Here is a 20,364-nt window from a genome sequence, read left to right on the forward strand (position 1 = left end):
CCCTGGAGTCATACCTGATGAAGAGTCAAAATTGCCCTCCTGGGAGAAATAAGCCAGTGGTAGCTACATGTTCAATGTCCTCCCTGTGCCCTAAAAGATATGCAAAAGACCAGGTGACTGAGCATGCTCTGAGAATCTGCTAGCATGGAAATTTTTGTCAGTGCATAGCCATTTTGTGCACTAATTACTTCTGAGATTGTGGGTTGATGAGGAGCCTTACTCATTCTGAGTCACAGATGATGTGTGGCACATTTTCTTCACTATAACTAAATATGTGGTCCAGCAACTTCTGACAAATCTGTGGAATGTAAATAAGAAAAGTATATAACTTTTGGGGAAATTTCAATTTGTTGCATAGGAGTTTTACAGCTAAAAATGGTAACTGTCAGAGGGTCAGCAAATCTAAAATGATTGGAATCCACTGTCCTAAATCTATGTTTCAGGATACGAGTGACTTGTGGTAAAAGAAAGTGTGATGAAATACAGAATTATTATTATTTTTTAATTAAAAGACCGGGATGTGTCCCAGTATTTGTACATATTCCTAAGTGGTACTGCTTTGATTTCATCACTTGCTCTTTTCACAGTGCACATTGTCAATAAATCACATTCCTACATACAAATGAGTTATACTATGCTGAATTAAAATATACAGTAAAAACAACACACCCGTAAGTATACATTACTGTAAGAAAGTTTTCCTAAAAGTCATATAATTTCAGGTTTCCAAACAAGGTTCTCCATAAAAACTGATGACAACTACAACCACAAAAAACCAGAATTAAATGTCAGTAGAAAATAACACAGGGGAAGAAAAAGTTTTCAAAAAAAGCAGAAAAACAAAGAGACATGTTCAAAATAAGCATAATCCCTGGTTTTGTTAAAAGCAGGGTGGGAGCTCACCATCTGCTTCATATTATTTTAATAACCAGGCTTTATTCCACTGTATTTTTTATTGGGTAGGTAATGATCTGCATTTTGACTTTATAATTTTTTCTTTCCACATTCCTTCTTCCTTCCCTGCATCACTCCCTGTTAGAAAACTGAAAACCCATATATATATATATATATATATATACGTATATATATATATATATATACATATATATATATATATAAAGATCAGCGTTTTCTCTAACCTAATAGAGAGCAGACTGAAATGTTCATAATGCAGCTGCCCTGGAAGCTTGTTTCTGATGCATTCTTTGCCCAGAATACACCTGTTCAACAATTATATGGCCAGCAGTACATTAGCAACATTGCCTGCTGGATTGCAGGTGTTTGAATCTATAGGGAGATTACCTTACCATTTCTCTCCATCTGGCCCTAAGAAAGCAAAGCGTATGTGGGACACTGAGACTGCTCACTTCAGAGGATGTCTCTCTGTCCATTTATCATTGAAGAGCACATGCCACACTTCCTGAATTTCTAAGATGACAGCCATTATGAATTTCTATCTGTGAACTTATTAAAAATGGTACTGCTCCAAGTAAATCAATTTACTCCTGAGAATGCACACATACTAACAAAAGTACTTCCAAATTCCTGTGTGTGCAATCCATTTGCTTGACTGTTTTTACTGTAACTTAAAGAAAAATTTTCCTTGGAGAAAGAGGGTTTGGATCTGGAGTTTTACATCACCTGCTGATGTCAATCCGACAGTAGAAAGGTTGGTAGCAAATATTTCAGTGTAGACAGCCATGAGGCACACAAGACAAATATTCCTAGACATTGCCCTATTAAATGTGAGTGGGCAGGCATATTTCTGCTTACCTTTGTTGAACTCACTTGTTTGTGATGTATGTCAATGAAGGGTAAAAACAGAGGAGACATGTTTCAACTTTGCCAAACCATGCTAGTGTAGCCTTATTTCTATACATTAATTGAGAGGTAATCGTTAAGGAGGAAGGAAAACTACTTAACCCACAGCTTGCTTTCTGGAAATCTCCTGACATCTTGCCACTGGGAAATCAGCAGTGAGTCTGGAAGCTTTTTATTATGTTTACATCTTCCCAAGTATCTCCCACAATTTCTATACAGATACAGATATGCAGCTAAGCAGACTGCTATAACTATGCCTTGTGTGTACAGAATAGAGAAAATTTCCCACAGAGAGAAGTTGAACTGCCCCAATTTACAAATAAGTAATGGGTTTTAATGAATTATCTTGGCTGAAAAACAGATTAATATTTTTGACCTTTTAGATAGAAAGATATTAGAGCAACTTAGTAAACACGTAGGGGCGGTTATATTGAGAATCGATGTATTTGTGGATATTGCTCTATGATGTATTTGGCTACAGCATACAGGGACTCAAACTCAACGATCCAGAACATTCTTTGCAGTCTTATCTTCTTACAGAAACAATAAACAAAGGAGAATTATTTCACTGTGCTCCTGGTCTCAAAGGTAAAAGTTTGGCCTACAAATCATAGTTTTCTATTCTCCCTGATTTCACGGAACCGCAGAATGGTTGAGGTTGGAAGGGACTTCTGGAGGTCATCATGTCAGACCCTACTGCTCAAGTGGTGCCATGCAAAGACTGCCTGGGTCCATTTCCAGTTGGCTTTTCAATACTTCTGAAAATGGAGAGTTCACAGCATCTCTAGGCAACCTGTCACCATCACAGCATAAATGTATTTCCTTCTGTTCAAACAGAACCTCGCGTGTTTCCTTTTGTGCCTATTGCCTCTTGTACTGCCAAGGATGCCAGTGACTGTTGAAACACAAATAGTTAGTAACAGACATGAATCAGAGGAATCTTTATGCAGAATATTTATCCTGTGTAAAGCTACTTGTAAAATATTTTTCCTTCTTTCTTTTTGTATCTCTATGGGTATGACTTTGCAAGTATATGCATAAAATTTTGAGTTCTTTTCTTTAATATAATATTAAAATACAAATGTAGCTGTGGAAAAAAGTATCATTGTTGATATACATATGGTTTAACCCCAGTAGGCAACTAAGCACCACCCAAGTGCTCACTTACTCCCCCTGCAGTGGAATGAGGGAGAGAATTGGTAGGGTAGAAGTGGGAAAACTCATGAGTTGAGATAAAGACAGTTCAATAGGTAAAGCAAAAGCTGTGCACACAAGCAAAATGAAATAAGGAGTTTATTCACCACTTCCCATTGGCAGGCAGGTATTCAGCCATCTCCAGGAAAACTGGGCTCCATCACACATAATGGTTACTTTGGAAGACAAATGTCATAACTCTAAACATCCCTCTTTCTTTCTTCTTTCCCACAGCATTTTTTTTTGAGCATGACATTGTATAATATGGGATATCACTTTGGTCAGTTGGAGTCAGCTGTCCTGGGTGTTCCATGTTCCAACTTTTGTGTACCTCTAAGCTACTTGCTGAGGGGGCAGGATGAGTTGTGGAAAAGGCCCTAACACTGTTCAAGCACTGCTCAGCAATAACTAAATCATTCCTCTATTACCAACACTGTTTTGGTCACAAGTCCAAAACATGGCCCATACAACCTACTATAAAGAAAATTATCCCAGTCAAAACCAGAAACAAGAAACTGGGAGTATCATATTGCTGTGATGAGAAGGTTTTGAAAATTGATGAAGTTTTTAGGAGATGATAACTTCCTGTCACAAATACTCAGTGAGCCAATGAGGAAAGATGCCCTCTTAGACTTGCTATTTGTGAACAGAGGACTCGTGGGCTGTGTGATGGTAGGTGGCTGTCTTGGTCACAGTGATCATGAAATGGTTAAGTTTTTTGCTGTGGTGAGAAAAAAGGTCAGCAGTGTTGCTACCCTGGACATCAGGAGAGGAACATTTAAGCTATTCGGGGAGCTATTTAGCAGAGTACCCTGGGAATCTGCTTTTGAGGGCTTAGGATTCCATGAGTGCTGGTCAGTCTTTAAGAACCACCTTGTAGAAGCACAGGAGCAGGCAATACGACTCTGTTGTAAGTCAAGCAAGCAGGGTAGAGGACCAGATTGGCTGAGCAGGGAACTCCTCATGGAGCTCAAGAGGAAAAAGAAACTGTATGATCTCTAGAAGCAAGGTCACACTTCGCAGGAAAAGTACAGAGCTGTGGTTTGTTTATGCAGGGCTGAGACACAAAAGTCCAGAGATCATTACATTTAAAACTGGCCAGTGTTTTTTCAGGTAACAAGAAGGGCTTTTTAAAGTATGTTAATAGCAATACGAGGTCTACAGAAATCATTGGACCAATACTTGTTGAAGATGGTCATCTGAATAATTTGGGTTAATAAAAAGCAGAGGCATTCAGTGCTTTTTTTCCTTAGTCTTTGTCAGAATTGGGGCTTCCTGGTCCTGTGAGTCAGAGGACAACAAGTGTGGGAACAGTGACTTTCCATTTGTGGACACTGAAACCTTAAGGGACCAGCCGTATCAGCTGAAAGTTCATAAGTCCATAGAGCCTGACAAGATTCATCCCAGAGTACTGAAAGAGCTAGTGATGTTATGGCAGGATGCCTCTCCATATCTACGAATGGCCTTGGGAGTCTGGGCAGATCCCTGCTGACTGGGAGGTAGACAATGTTATTTCATCTACAAAAACAGTGTGAGGGAAGACCCAGGGAACTACAGATCTGTTAGTCTAACCGCATTCCTGGAGCAGGTCTGGAGAAGATTATACTGGATACTACTGAAATGCATTTAAAGAACAATGCAATCATCAGGTACAGTCAACATGGTTTCAAAAAAAGAAGTCCTGTTTAACTAATTGGAGATCCTTCCATAATAAGGTCACTTGCCTGGTGGATGAAGGGAAGGTGGTGGATATAGTTTTTCTGGGTTTTAGTAAGGCCTTTCAGAACATACTGTCCCTCACAGCGCCCTTCTGGACAAGTTATCCAACTGTTGGATGAGCGGGATGAGCGGGTTCACGGTGCTCTGGATGTTGACTCTCCTGAAGGACAGAAAGACTTGCAGAGGGTCTAGATAGATTAGAGCATTGAGCTATGATTAATAGCATGAAATTTAACAAGTCTAAATGCCGAATCCTGCACATAGGATGTGTTTTGCTGATTAGGGTTACCAATTAAACTCAAACACCAGAGTGAAAAGAGCAGGCATATTTTACTTAAAATAACTAAATAATGTAACAGAATAATACAGAAAACACAGTAAGAAAAGACAGAATAGTGCACTTAAACAAATAGGAAAATACTGGGTAATGCATGAAATCATTGCTACCTGAGAGAGAGAACAGTGATTAAGAAAGATCCATCACCACTTGCATACGTTACCATCACCCAGACCCGCAGTGGCTGGGCAGCCCCGGTTACAGCGAGGGTTTGGAGAGCCTGTCCCGGCAAGTGGGAAACCCTACATGGGGCGTCCACCCATAGCTGAGGCTTCCAAAGTTGCTGCAAAGCGGTCCAGCCTTATATACCCCAAAATCAGCAAACCAGAATAGCTGCCACCTTTCTTTTGAGCAGAACATCTGGTTTCACTGTCTCGTTAGATTCTCCCAGAGCCTGGCTAGGGCTCAGGGAGGAGAAGCTAAGGAAGTTTCCCTACTTACCTCATTTATTTATGTTCTTTTTAAAAAAAGGCCATATGTCTGTCCAAAGGCTGGACAGCTGGCTTCATGGCTTTGTTAACTTACCCCTACACAGAGAAGAAGAAAGATACATTCAGGACAGACGTGTTTTCATTGCATCCATCACCAGTAATGAGTATATGATATCTAAACTACATCTTTCATTAATGAGCATACATATTTCATTAGTGATTACATATTAAGTTAGCAGCTTCAGCTCAGGGCCTGTTGCTCAGGCTTCAATACTTCCACCTTTTACATCAGAACAGGTGGTTTGTTATAACTTAGTAAAATGCCTATTAACACAATAGTTATCAGTTATAAAATATACAGGATTCATCTATAGGTCAGCTCTGGCTTGGGCCTATTATCCAAGCCTCAGCACTTCAGGATGCAGTAATGCTGAGCACAAGTATAAATGGGGAGAGGAGTGGCTGGAGAGCAGTCCAGCAGAAAAGGATCTGGGGGTGCTGGTTGTTAGAAGGCTCAATGTGAGCCAGAAGTGAGCTCTGGCAGCCAAGAGGGCAAACCGCATCCTGTGGCGCTTCACACACAGCATAAGCAGCCAGTAGAAAGAGGTGATTGTCCTGCTGTATTCACTGTTGGTGCGGCCTCACCTGGAGTCCTGTGTGCAGTTCTGGGCCCCACAATAAAAGAAGGGTGTGAAGGTCCTTGAATGTGTCCAGAGGAGGGCAACAAAGCTGGTGAAAGGGCTGGAAGGAATGTCCTGTGAGAAGCAGCTGAGGACTTGGGTTTTGTCTAGTCTGGAGAAAGGAGCTTGAGGGGCAACCTCACTGCTCTCTGCAGCTTCCCGAGGAGGAGAAGTGGAGAGGGAGGTGCTGAGCTCTTCTCTCTGGGATCCAGTGATAGAACACATGGGAATGGTTCAAAGCTGCACCAGGGAACATTAGGAAACATTTCTTTACTGAGACGGTGGTCAAACACTGGAACAGGCTTCCTAGAGAGGTGATTGATGCCCCAAGCCTGTCAGTGTTTAAGAGGGATTTGGACAATGCCCTTAATAACATGTTTTAATTTTTGGTGAGCCCAGAATTGGTCAGGCAGTTAGACTAGATGAATGTTATAGGTCCCTTCCAACTGAAATTTTCTAATCTATTCTATTCTAGTCTAGTCTAGTCTATAGAAAAATTTTAGCTTTATCATTTTTAATTTTTTTTCTTTTCCTTTTCCCTTTTTTCTTTTTAATTTATTTTTTATCTTTTTAATTATTTTTTTCTATTTTTTTCTATTTTCTTTTTGTCTTCCCCCCCCCCCCCCCAATTAGCATCGTATCCCTGATAGAGTAGTATTAAGGTGCTCTGTAGACCACTTGAGGTTTTTCAAAATCAATTGCGCTGAATAAAATGTAAGATCATTATCGCAAGAATCATAACAACAGAATAATGTCTCATTTGAAGTCTGGGGAGGTAAAAGACTCATTTAGCTCTTACAGTAAAATGAAATTTATCCAGATATTTTACAGTATCAGCATTAATCTGACAAATTTTTGGGACATAGTTAAGATCATACTCTCTTCTAATCATATCTATTTTATGTGAAAGAAGTCACTTGTTGCATTGGTTTTGATTTTGGATTTTTAAATTAAATAATTTTTTCCTCTAAGAAAGTCAGAATAATAATATAAGTTAACAGGGTTACAGAAATTTGTAGAAGATAATGAGTTAATTCCAGAAGGAACGACTTTATGGCAAATAGTTTTGAAAAATGGATGGGGAACAGAAAAAAAAAAAAATTCAGCTCTCTATGTGCTGAGGTGTTTATCTTCTGTCAACAAAATAAGGTCATTCTCTTCAGAACAAGTTCTAAAAATGTAATAGAACTAAACAATGAACAGAAATGTTGTATTTTCATTATGCTGTGAGAAACTCTTTTCTTGATGTACTTTTCTTATCCATGTGTGTTAGGTTCACAGGGACCTGTCTGTACTGCTAAACACTCTGCTTATATCTTGGCAAGATGCAGGTAGGCATGAAAAAGCCTGTGACACATTTAAAGAAAAAAGAAATACAAGGAAGACGTAAGAGAATGATAAATGGAAACAGAAGAAATCTGATGTGACAAGAATGAATATTTAGATAGGTTTGGCATTTGTTTAAAATGATTTAGTGCAGTCAATACAGGAACCTCTTTGGGAAGTAGTGGAATGATAACAAAGAAAATACAAACAAAACTTGTTTTACATAGCAAAGCAACTGGGTTCCAAAAGACAAAAACATAGAGCTTATAGGGTTTTAGCTCTGTAAAAGATATATATTAGTGAGGGTGATCAAAAATGCTACTTTTTTTAGTGCATGTTCATCCTCTTTTCTTATTTTGTGGATGAATTTAAAAGACATAAATAACAGAAACTGAACCATTTGGCTGACATTACCTGACACTGATGAGGTTCAATTACTGAAAGCTTGAATTAGGTGATTGAATTAGGTCAATATTGCACTAGTTTAATTTGATAGAAAATGAAGAAAAAAGCTTTGATACTGCTTAGCTGTCAGTATTTAGACAGATGAAATTTTATAGTGACTAGTTCTGATTTTTTTTCTCTTTCATAATACGCAATGGAATAAAAACTGCATATGACATAGTAGAAAAAGAAATATTCATAATATTTTGAATGGCTTAAAATTGTTACTTAAACAGTTTTTCAAGTCAGTATCTTTGTTTCTGTTGCTATTCATAACATAATCTAAATGTTAAAATCTCAAAATAATTTGGAAATTAAAGTTTTGTTTCTCAAAAAAAATTAGACACAGGAAGTAACATTTCTGTTTTAAACTCTAGCAGCTGCATTTAAGTCTGTTAACTTTAAAGGTGCTCAGATCTTATTTTAAAATTATGTGTGTGAGATTATGATTTAATATGTCAGTTACTTCTGATTTTTTTTTTTTTAATTACAAATGCTTTTATAAATCCACCCTAGCTTTCCTGTTTGTATGTGCAATGATTGCAGTAATTTTTGGTAAATATAGAATATATGGGAATTCTGAAGCAGCTGAAATGAGGTGAAAAGACACATATTTCATCAGAAGAAGACCAGAGGACTAGTTTTCTCAAAATAAACCCTTATCTTTATAGGAATTTTTAAATATTTCAATGAAGAGTAACTAAAGAAGAACCAATTGACATATTTTACTTAGGTTTTTAACAAGCTTCATGAAGGATCTACCTAACATAGACAAAGGGGTGAGAAGCAAAATATATCCATAGAGTAAAAATGGTCAGAAAACCAGAAAGTTATGAATAAAGGATCACTTTAGATCACACATAAAACCGACGACCAAATTTTTTGTCTTTCAAAAAACCCCACTGCTTTAGAGATATATATTTAGTTAACTCTTTGTCAGAGACAGGTCATGAATCAATTTCAATTAATAAATCCCTTCATCTGGAATTTTCAGGCCTCAGCAGGGGAGAAATCATATACAGATGCAAAATTTGACAGAAGTTATTTTGTGACTATATAACATATTTAACAGGTGCCTGGCAAGCTTTTAATGTTCAGAACATAGCCAAAATTCTACAGTACGGAAAAAAAGCCATCTGTGTGTCATAGCTTCAGTTTCCTTTTATAAATTGTATGCTGGGTTACAGGGTAGGAAATCTGTGTAAATGGGATTTCTGTATGAAGAGAGAATTTTAATTGTATTATGTTTTTATCAATTTGTAGAATCTACCTCTTGAGAAGGAAGGAGAAATTTAGCCATGAGAAAGCTCAGAGATTAATTTACACTTTAGTTCCTACTCCAGCCTCATTTGCTTGCCTTAACAACCAGAGCATTCAGAAGGCAGGGCAGGAGAGTAACAAAGTTGGAGTGGAGAGAGTTGGTGAGACAGAGGCACTGGGAGAATGTGGTTTTATCTCTCAGAAGCTGGCTGGTCAGGCAGGTCTTCAGATGGCTTAAAACACAGAAAAAAATATCTTTCACTCATCTTATGCTTATTTTAACAAATAATGCAAAGACATGATTGTGCTTAGTACAGTAAAACATGAGCTGTGATACATCAGTATTTGTAAGGTCTTCACTTCTAAAAATATAAAATCCCATCAATTTCTTATCCTCTATATGTAATCCCCAAACCCTACTTCTTTTAATACCCTTCTATTTAATGCAGAAAGTGATCAAAACAGTAAATATTTTGATGCAATTTTATGGCATTTATAATCCTGTTCATCTGTGCATTAGATTCCATATATGCTGTCAAATATTAACTTAAATCCAAAACATCCTTGTGATCCATGACTAATCTTGCACTCTTAACTGCTCTATTTGTCAAAACTATTTCTCATTCTCCAAACCTGTCCTAGTTCAGCTAGTATGCGGTTAAGTTTCCCCAGCAATGAGGAGGGAGCTTTAGCCGGGTTATTCATATATCATGCTGAGGTCAGGTCCAGGTGCCCAAGTGCAGGAAGAGCGAGGGACGGCTTTGTTCCACGTCGGTATCCTTCACTGCTGTATCCATGCGGTATATCTCTTGTACTGTTCACTGTTATTACTGTTATTGTTATTGTTATCGTCGTCGTTGTTGTTCGGTTTGTTGTTGTTGCACTGTTGTATTAAATTTTTCCTTATCTCAACCCCAGGGTTTGTATCTCACTCCCTGCCCCGTCCAGTCTGAGGGTGGGGGAGGGACAACGGCAATGTGGTCTTGGGTCCTGGCAGGGCCTAAACCACCACAAAACCTTTATCTAATTTTCAAGATTTTCTCATTTTCCAAAAAGGATTCTTGTACAAAACCACACTCTGATACTATCAATTTTGTACAAATACTAGCATCTTCTTAATTTTAATATAGGGTTTTCCTCACAATTGCAGTCTTGGTAAAAAGCAATGATGTCCATTCTTTTTACAAAAAGAGAAAATACAACAACGTACATAGGTAAATATATCTGTGTACACGATTTCCACTGGTTCATGTGTTTATTCTAATGGAAAAGAAAAAGAATAGAAATAAGTTTTAGAATACTTTTCACTTGTCTCTAGGCTGGGTGTAGGTTATTTGCTCTTCAAAAATGTTTCTTAAATTTTCATCAGTGAAATCTCAAGTGTAGTCCTCCATACACTTTTCATACTTGACCCAGCTACAGATCATTAAAAGTATCTCTTTTTTTCTTGACAAGAGTTTTGGCCCTTCAGTGGGCTTTGTGCCCACCATAGCACAATCTATATGTCTCTCATGGTTTGAACTTAGCCAGTAGCCAATCACCACATGGTCAGTTGTTTACTTCCCATGCCCCACCCCCACCCCTTCCCCCCGGTGAAATAGGGGAGGGAAAAAAATAGAAATTCGTAGGTTGAATTAAAAAAAAAAAATAATTTAGTAATAGTAACAAAACAACAGCAACAATAGTGAGTCCAAATGGGTAATATAGAGCAGTTGCTCACTGATTGACAACCAGTACACAGCCTGCCCCCAGCAGTGATCCCAACCTCACCAGAAATCCTGCCACCAACCGACCGGGAAACTGAAACTGAAACCGAAATGAAAGCACCACCCCCTTATATGCTGAGCATGACATCACAGGATATGGAATGCACAAATGACCGATTAGGGCCTAGCTCTCTAGCTGTGCTCCATCTTGGCCCAAGGAAATATGACTCTATCTTGGCCAAAACCAGGACAATATCTCAGTAGTAATATGTATTAAACTCTCAAAAAAGTTTTCCTTTTGATCCTATAAATGTATTCCTGTTTATTATCATAGTCTTATATGCATCCAGGTATTAACTAGACATTTACCAAAGTCTTATTAAACAATATTTTCTAAAATTGCTGTTTTGCCTTGTGAGGAATTCTGTCATGAGATCTTCAGCCAAAATTTTATGTATAAAACTCTTTTAAAAAGTCAGAGTGAGCAAAATTAACCATCAGATCTCCTGTGGTCACCATAGCAATACGAATTAATGTTGCCTGTAGGTTTTAATGGCTGTGTTAAGACATAGTCGGTTTAGAGTATTGCTTAATGGTTAGACATTCATTTGGAAGAGAGAAGCTGGAAGTCTGAGCCTTGTCAGACTGAAGCCTCCATATTTTGAGTACTATAAAGATGCACTATTAAAAATAATTGGGAAAAATAATACCCTTTCCTTGCCTTTAATAGAAAGGCTACAATTAGATTTTATAATAACATATGTTCCATTGTATTATAACCAGATCCTACAACCAGGCAATTTGAATCATGCCTTCCACTGAGGTAAAACTCTGGTGACTTTGCCGAGAGTCTGGAACAGTGCAAGGTCAATTCTTAGAAGCTGATTACGGAGCAAGATCTTAGATTTGCTAGCATTTTGGATAAGGAAATATATTATATTTGGTGCTCAATGTGGCAAGGCAATGATACTTAAGATAACATTGGGTGGGAGTGTTGATCTGCTTGAGGGTAGGGAGGCTCTGCAGAGAGACCTGGACAGGCTGGAGCCATGGGCTGAGGCCAACTGGAGGAGTTTCAATAAGGCCAAATGCCGGGGGCTGCCCTTGGGCCACAACAACCCCCAGCAGCACTACAGGCTTGGGGAGGAGTGGCTGGAGAGCTGCCAGTCAGAGAGGGACCTGGGGGTGTTTATTGACAGCCGGCTGAACAGGAGCCAGCAGTGTGCCCAGGGGGCCAAGAAGGCCAATGGCATCCTGGCTTGTGTCAGCAATAGCGTGGCCAGCAGGGACAGGGAAGGGATCTGACCCCTGTACTCAGCACTGGTGAGGCCGCACCTCGATTCCTGTGTTCAGTTTTGGGCCCCTCACTACAAAAAGGACATTGAATGACTCGAGCGTGTCCAGAGAAGGGCAACGAAGCTGGTGCAGGGTCTGGAGCACAGATCTTACGAGGAGCGAGGAGCGGCTGAGGGAACTGGGGGTGTTTAGTCTGGAGAAGAGGAGGCTGAGGGGAGACCTTATCGCCCTCTACAGCTACCTGAGAGGAGGGTGCAGAGAGCTGGGGATGAGTCTCTTTAACCAAGTAATAAGTGATAGGACAAGAGGGAATGGTCTCAAGTTGCCCCAGGGAAGGTTTAGACTGGATATTAGGAAGCATTTCTTTCCAGAACGGGTTGCTGGGCGTTGGAATGGGCTGCCCAGGGAGGTGGTGGATTCCCCATCCCTGGAGGTGTTTAAGCGTTGGGTTGACATAGCGCTGAGGGATATGGTGTAATTTGGGAACTGTCAAAGTTAAGTTAGTGGCTGGACTACATGATCTTCAAGATCCTTTCCAACCTAGATGATTCTGTGATTCTATGATAATAGTAAATATATTTTATAACAGTGAATGACAGTAACTTAATGTATTCAAAATTAAAGCAGTAAAAAAAATGTACTTACAGAAAAGATTTTTTGAGTAAATGCACCTTAATAAAGAAATGTCTGTGTAAGCCAAACTCTCAGAAATTGTTTTTAAGTCCCTTGCATAAACATAATGCCAGCTAGTCTTTCATGAATTGCATAGAAAGTATATTCAGAACATTTTGTATTTTACACAAGCTATTTAACAATTATTCCTCTGTTTTGGAAAAATAATTAGTATTTTAGCTTCCAAATTTAATGACTTTGCTAACACAAATATGTTTACTTTTTTTGCATGTATTGCATTTGAAGCAAATGCAAAATAATATTTATTTCTATTTTGACACAGACTAATAAATTATATTTTCATAATAAATAAAATAATTTTAAAGTTAACTGAAAAAATCAGGTAAGAAAAACATAGCAAAACTGAATAATAACATCTGTACTTAATATTTTGTCATTGTCTTATATGTTCTGGCCAGAATTATGCAAAAAAAAATAATTTTTTGTTTCAAATCAGAAAAAAAAAAAAAGTTAAGGTCAAATCTGAAGAAGTTTTTAATTAAATCATACATTTTACTTGACACCTTCTCCCTGAAGTGCTCATTTCTGTTTCCTCTGCTCCTCTACCATATTAAATAAAGAAATCACGGTACTTTCACTAAAATGTATCAGACTCTTGTTTTACTTCATCTAAATGCATTTCAAAATATGATTCACTGCCATACATTAAGTTTCTTGCTTGTCTTGTGATATACATGTGGCTGGAACTGTGAATGATTCAGGTGACTAAATTATAGATTTTCCGATTAAAAGATTCATCATTACAAGTCTTCTACTTGGTTTTAAACTGATGCAGGTAGATTTAACTCTGATACTTCTGACACAGTTTTAATTTAAGTGAAATCAGTTGTATTACAAGTATTATGAATAGTATTGGCATTTTAATATTGGGTTTTATTCAATAGTTTGCTTTTAATAGCTTGCTTTTCTGTCTTTATCTTGTCTGTCTGACATTATCTTGTCTGTCACCTTTCTGGTTTCTGGCAAAGGTTGAATTTAGGCATTCCAAAGAGAGACACACTTCCTGAGAAGTGTTGTCTAAGGAATCCTTTTTTCCATCAGATCCTGTGCCAAAGCAGGAACACAGAATGGGTTTTCAGGTAGAAGAAGGCAGATTTTGTGCCCTTATGCAGCTGCAAGGATGTAATGCTAATCATGTCTGAAAAAAGCTGTAACACTGTACTCGGAAGAGCTAAGATGTCAAGATTGTGAAATCAGAGCAGGAGAGGAGACTAGAGGAGGAATAAAGCTTCATAAAACCATTCAAAGCATCTGATGCTTGAATATATTTTTATTTGTGACATGAGAGGTGTGTGTACCTCATGTGAGACTGGGCTGTGGAGCCTTTGTATCATTTACTTGGCAATGTGGAGATCTCACCTGGTTTCAGTCACTTTTCTCATTCAGAGGAACCCCTCAGTAATTAATTATAGTGTCTCCTTAAATAGTTGTTCGTACAACTAGAGAAAAGGTCTTCAAAGAACAAATCATCTACCTATATATTTAGCATCATATAAGCTTACCTAGGCATGCTATGCCTCCCTCTTTTCCCAAACTGCATAAACAGATCTGTGGTTTTATATGCCTCTAGATGCCTGAACCACTGAGATCTTCAGAGCCTCAGAAATGTTGAGGTAGTCATTACACAGCTGACTAAACCAGATTGTGAGGCATACGAGGTCACATCCACTGGTTCACTCATTTCAGCTCTCTGTGATATTTTTAACCAGTAAATTAAGGGGAGAACTCAATGTACCCCGAGCATATGATGAGGTTTGTGGGAAGGAACTGGGAAAACTATCAGCATTCATCAGTTTAGCCTTTTTTCTAGCAGAAAAGCAGGCCACTTACAAGTACATCTGAAAATAGCAGCCAGACTGAGTTTAAAGAACCAGAAATGTGTTAGAGAGTGTTTCACACGCTTATCAGCAGTTTGGTGAGAGCATCCATATAAAAGCATAAATTAAATAAAAATCTATCCACTTGATCTTGTGCAAAGTAAATTTGGATATAGAGCAGAACAGTTAGGATGTCAGTTATTAAAGCTCTGATATTTGTTTCTAAGAACCTTAAAATATAAGCAATTACATTTTAATATGTAAGGATATCTTGTCCTCAGATCTGTTCATCAGATAATAACTTAGGATCTCAGTTTCCAAAGGGCTCATTGAAGTTGTCAGCAAATTCCCCTTATTTGCTAAGGTAACAAAAGCTCTTTTTGGACTTTCCTCTCAGTTAAGGAAGTGACTTCAGCATATGTTATGGGAATATATTTACATGGTCAGAGTACTTCATACCTGGCAGTTATTTTCTTCTAGAAATGGAAAAGAATAGCACTGTTATTTGGATCATTGTAATGAGAAGTTAGAGAAGCTGGGATAATGTTATATCATATTGTCAGTACTGATTCAATATACAATTAAATGAAACACAAGATTGGAAAAGTGATCCATTTAAAACTGATGAAGAAATTAATAGAATTAATCTCATATTAAAGATTTTAATATTTACAGTCTATCTCTTTGTAGCTGATTATAAAATCTCATAGCTGTAAGTTATGAGTACATAGGGGATAGGTAACACCTGGATTTTCCAGCCAGAGTATGCTGTCAAGTTTGTTAGTACATCTTACTGTGAAAAGTATTACAAGTATCTCAGAAAAAAAGACCTGTCTGTGCAAAATAAATCCTCAAGCTTTGCTCTGGCTAGAATGAATTTGTGCTTTCAATCAGATAGTGATGCCACTATGCAGATAAGCCAACACAGATAAATTACACTTGCAAATTGTGTTGCTAAAAAGGATGGGCACTCATCTGAAAATTTACTCTGATAGTTTTATTTAGCTATTGTAGTCTTCTCAGTTCTTCGTGGCCGTTTGTTACATAAAATGTCATAGTCTTTTATATATGATAGCCTCTATATTAAAGTTACCCAACATTTACTAATATAGAGAAACATGAAGTGGCTTTATTGTTGCGTTTCCTCTCAGTGAGTATTGACATCAGATATGACACCAGGCCTTCAAACTGAAAATTTTGAAGGAAAAAGAGACTTCTTCCATTTCATGAAAGTCCATTTAAGTTTCACAGAGTTACAAACTGTCAGAAACTAACATTTTGTGCCTGTGATTTGTGTAATTCAACAACTTGTGTTTTAGTTTTGGCAGTGAGCCAGAACCCCTACAGCTGTTCCCAGCAGGCTGTGCTCATGGAATCTCACAACATTTTAGACAAAAATGTGGACAAAACCACATTTTCTCATCAAAGAGCAGAAGAGATGTAACCTGTAGATAAGAGCTCTGGCCCAGGGTCCTTTAACATTTCCAGGCAACCATGACTTTCTCACTGTATACACCTTAAATTAGTAATTTCTAATCTCAGAACCTATGATCCTCCAGGTTTAATGGAGAGTCACTGATAATGGTATGATCTGCATTCTGTGGTAATTTTTCCATCAGTTAATGGAAAGCTCTGTGTAAAAGTCAAATAATATCATTTAAAGATCTTCTGGATACACAAAGCGGCCCGCATGAAGATAAATGACTTTTTCTACAGGCAAGCATTTCAAAGACATAAATTCCAACTGCAATATTCTGTAATGCAGGGATCAAAAAAGTAATCAAAAAAATAATCTCAGTGAGGAAAACTATCAGTTCTGCCAGTGATTTCTCAGAAAGGTCTACTGTATCTTCATCTTTGTCAGTTCCTCTGGTTTAAAATAAGCATTGTTTTAGTGTGCAGTGCAGACCTTTCTAAGGACAGAATCACAGGGGACAAACAATAAGACTGCTCTAGAAGTTCAGGGACTGCGCTGGTGAAGCAAAGTTTTAAACATAAATAATAATTATATAATCTACTTTTAATGAAACCTCACAAACATTGTTTTGAAGCAAGTAAGTATATAAGGTTAAAGCTATCATCTCATTTGTTTTCAGGCCAGGAGAGAAGGAACATTACTAGTGCTTTGACCATGTTTGCTACTAGGCAGGTAAAACTACATGATCATTTGCTTTATTTACATGCCCCTGCCTCATCTAGGGCATAGGATAAACTGTATTAAATGAGTGAAACAAAATTTTGTTTTAATAAATTAAACTTCCACTTATTGAAGATGTACACCATGTACTGGAAACTGTGAAGTTTGAAGTCAAAGTAGAAAAATGGACAGAAGAAAAAGAGTGGGTAGCTTAATAAAATATTCCTGGTTTACCTATATTTATTCTGAACTTTGCAAGAAGGTTCGTTTCTAATGTAAATTATTTAAATCAAGGTATTTGAAGAAGACAATTAACTAGTTTTTGCTTTCAAAACCACTAATTAGAACTAGGTTAAAAATAGAATATATTTCACTCTAAGATTTTGACATTTTTTTAATATGTATTAGGAGTGAAATTTAAGCATACCAAATTCCCCCCAAAAATATGGAAAAAAGGATTGGAGTTAAAGCAAAATGTGTGTGTCTCTCTCTCTCTCTTTTTTTTTTTTTTTTTTAAGGTGTTTTATCTGAAAAGAGCATACAAAGGTTTCTTTAAAAGAAACACAGTTTTCAGGAACTTTCACTGTTTGCTCCAGAATAGCTAAAGCCCAGGGTAGTTGTAATATCTAACTGCTTAGTAAAGGAGGCAACGTAGTCTACATAATTAAGACATTCTTAGGAAAAAAAAGAATAAAAGTTGTGTGAATAATAGCTTGATTTAAATTAATAAAATAAGTAATTATAAGTAAATACAGAAAAATGAAAGGGAATGGAGAGTGGTCATTTGAAAAGAAATTTATCTACTCACTTGGGTTCAGGGGACACACTGAAAAGCAAATAACTGTTTTATTTTCCAGTTGTCTGATCCAAAAAAATTAATGAATAATCTGTTATCATATATTCATGTAGCGAAGATAAAAATCTGTTATCCATTTTGAACAAATAAAAGGGTTTTTTATGGATATCTTATTTTTCCTTACATAGTGTGATGACTGGATGGCATAATCTGGTTTATGATGGCATGTTTTGAAAAACCCAGGAATATATCGTATCATAAGGGTATGTATTTGTAAATATCATTATTTTCAAATTTTTCCAAATACTGTTTATTTTACTAACTTCCATCCATCTTACATGTTCCATTGAGTTACCTTCATTCATGTGGAACTTTTTATGTATGGTTGTTGGTGTGGTTGTGGCTGGTGATAGGTCCCTGAGGAGAAGAGGCTGCAGCCTCCCTGCGCCCCAGAGTGATGGCACTGCCAGCGGCCTGCCGTGTACCTGTCACTAGAGGGGTGGAGAATGCTGCAACCTGAACTTAAAAGTAAAGTCAAAACTTACCTCACTGGAAAAAGGGCTGCTTTGGAAGAAATAGGAAATAAAGTTGCAACAAGAGGAACACGTATTGCTAAGAAACTGGAATGCTCCAAAGCATCCATAAAGCCTATGAAAGGCCCTAGTAAGACAACAAATGTAACTGTACTGCCTAAACCTCCAGGTGCTGTGAAGCAAGCAGTTGAAGCTGAAGTTTCAAAGGTTCTGTCTCCTTTCCCTATGGATGTATTATATCTGTGCAAGAGGAGGATTTGTCCCAAGCCTTCTATGATGTGTTGCTCAACAATGTAGAAGACTGGTGCTGAGGACTGGAGGAATTTCCAGCTGTGCAGTGACTACGTAAAATACATTGATCTGTATCTGAGAGATCTTGAGCTGCAGAAGTCAGTCCGCCCACATTACCTCGATGGGAAGATGATCAGTGGGCGCATGCATGCAATTTTATTTGACTGGCTTGTCCAGGCCCACTCAAGGGTCTGGCTTTTGCAGGAAACACTGTATGTGTGTGGCAGTTATGGATTGCTTCTTACAAAGTCATCCAGTACCTCGTAAGAGGCTTCAGCTGGTGGGTGTAACAGCACTGTTTGTAGCTTAAAAATATGAAGAGATGTTCTCTCCTGATGTAGCAGACTTTGTTTACATTACTGACTGCCTACACCAGAGATGAAGTTAGAGAAAGAGAGATTACTATTCTTAAAGAGTTAAAATTCGATTTGGCATGACCTCTTACAATTCATTTCTTAAGAAGAGCATCAAAAGCTGGGGAGACTGATGCTAAGCAACATACACTAGCAAAATGCCTAATGGAGCTGACGCTGATTGACTACGACTTGGTTCAGCATTGTCCTTCAGAGATTGCAGCTTCCATGTTATGCTTGTCCCAAAAGATTCTGGGACCTAACAAATGGGGTACAAAGCAACAGTTCTACACGGGGTAAACAGAAGACAGTCTTGTGATGACTGTGAAACGTATGGCCAAGAATGTGGTCAAAGTAAATAAGAAGTTACCAAGATACACTCCTATAAAGAATAAGTATGTAAGCAGCAAGTTATTGGCCATCAGCACAATCCCTCAACTGAGCAGGAGATCATCAAGGATGGCTTCCTCACTCCTATGAAACCCCAGGCAGCGAAGTCCTGATGGTATATGCACTTCTGTGACTGATTTTATGTGTGGTGCTATATTTATAAGCTAATATTGGTAATTAAAATTATTGCATATTTTTTACTACAAAACATTGCAAATATGCATGTCTTTTAACAAAGTATTTTATGTGAGTGTACTATTCTGTTACACTATAACAGACAGTTTATTAATATCTTTCATTTATTTAAGTACAAATCATTACTGTTAATGTTTAATAATGCATAATTTAATAATGAAATTGGAGACGTGATTAAGAAAAAGACCTAAACCTTTAGCCCTTTTTCCATTAAAAATTCACTGAGTTCCATTGGACTTTATTTCTGAAGAACATTGTGTAGAAGTTTTGATGCCTGGGCTCATACCTTCTTTCTTTTCTTTGGCTTCAGCTGTACATTACATAAATTGAATATACGCCTGACTAACCTAGCAGTCTTCTACAATGGAGTGACCACATCAATGAACAAAGGAACAGCTACAGATGTAATCTTCCTGGACTTCTGTAAGGGTTTTGTTAAGGTCCCACAAAATATTCCTGCTGTTAATTAGGGAGTTATGGGTTTGACAGATCAACTGTTAGATGGATAATGAAATGACTGTGTGGCAGGATTTGTTTGGCAGGGTTTTTGGTAGTGGGAGAGGAAGCTGCAGAAGTGGCCCCTGTGAGAAGTTTATTGAAGATCCCCCGGCTGAGAGTCAGACCTGCCTCTGACCAAGGCTGAGCCAATTGCCAACTGTGGCTACACCACTGTGATAAGAATTTAAGGAGGGAAACCTGGGAGGAGGAGTTGGAGTTGAGAGGAGGACCCCTGTATGAATATTAAGGTCACAGAATCACAGAAACAAATAGGTTGGAAAGGACCTTGAAGGTCATCTAGTCAAACCATTAAACTAACACTGACAGTTCCCAACTACACCATAACCCTAAGCACAATGTCAACGTGACTCTTAAACACCTCCAAGGATGGGGACTCCACCACCTCCCTGGGCAGCCCATTCCAATGCCTAACAACCCGTTCTGGAA

General features: G+C 37.9%; 1 pseudogene; it reads left to right on the forward strand.

Moving 5' to 3' along the window:
* Positions 1-18,114: 18,114 nt before the first annotated feature.
* LOC141972186 (G2/mitotic-specific cyclin-B2 pseudogene) lies at positions 18,115-19,314 on the forward strand (annotated as a pseudogene).
* The last annotated feature ends 1,050 nt before the right edge of the window (positions 19,315-20,364 follow it).

The sequence above is a fragment of the Athene noctua genome, chromosome 1 (genome assembly GCF_965140245.1).
Source record: "Athene noctua chromosome 1, bAthNoc1.hap1.1, whole genome shotgun sequence".
In the NCBI taxonomy this organism is placed as follows: Eukaryota; Metazoa; Chordata; class Aves; order Strigiformes; family Strigidae; genus Athene; species Athene noctua.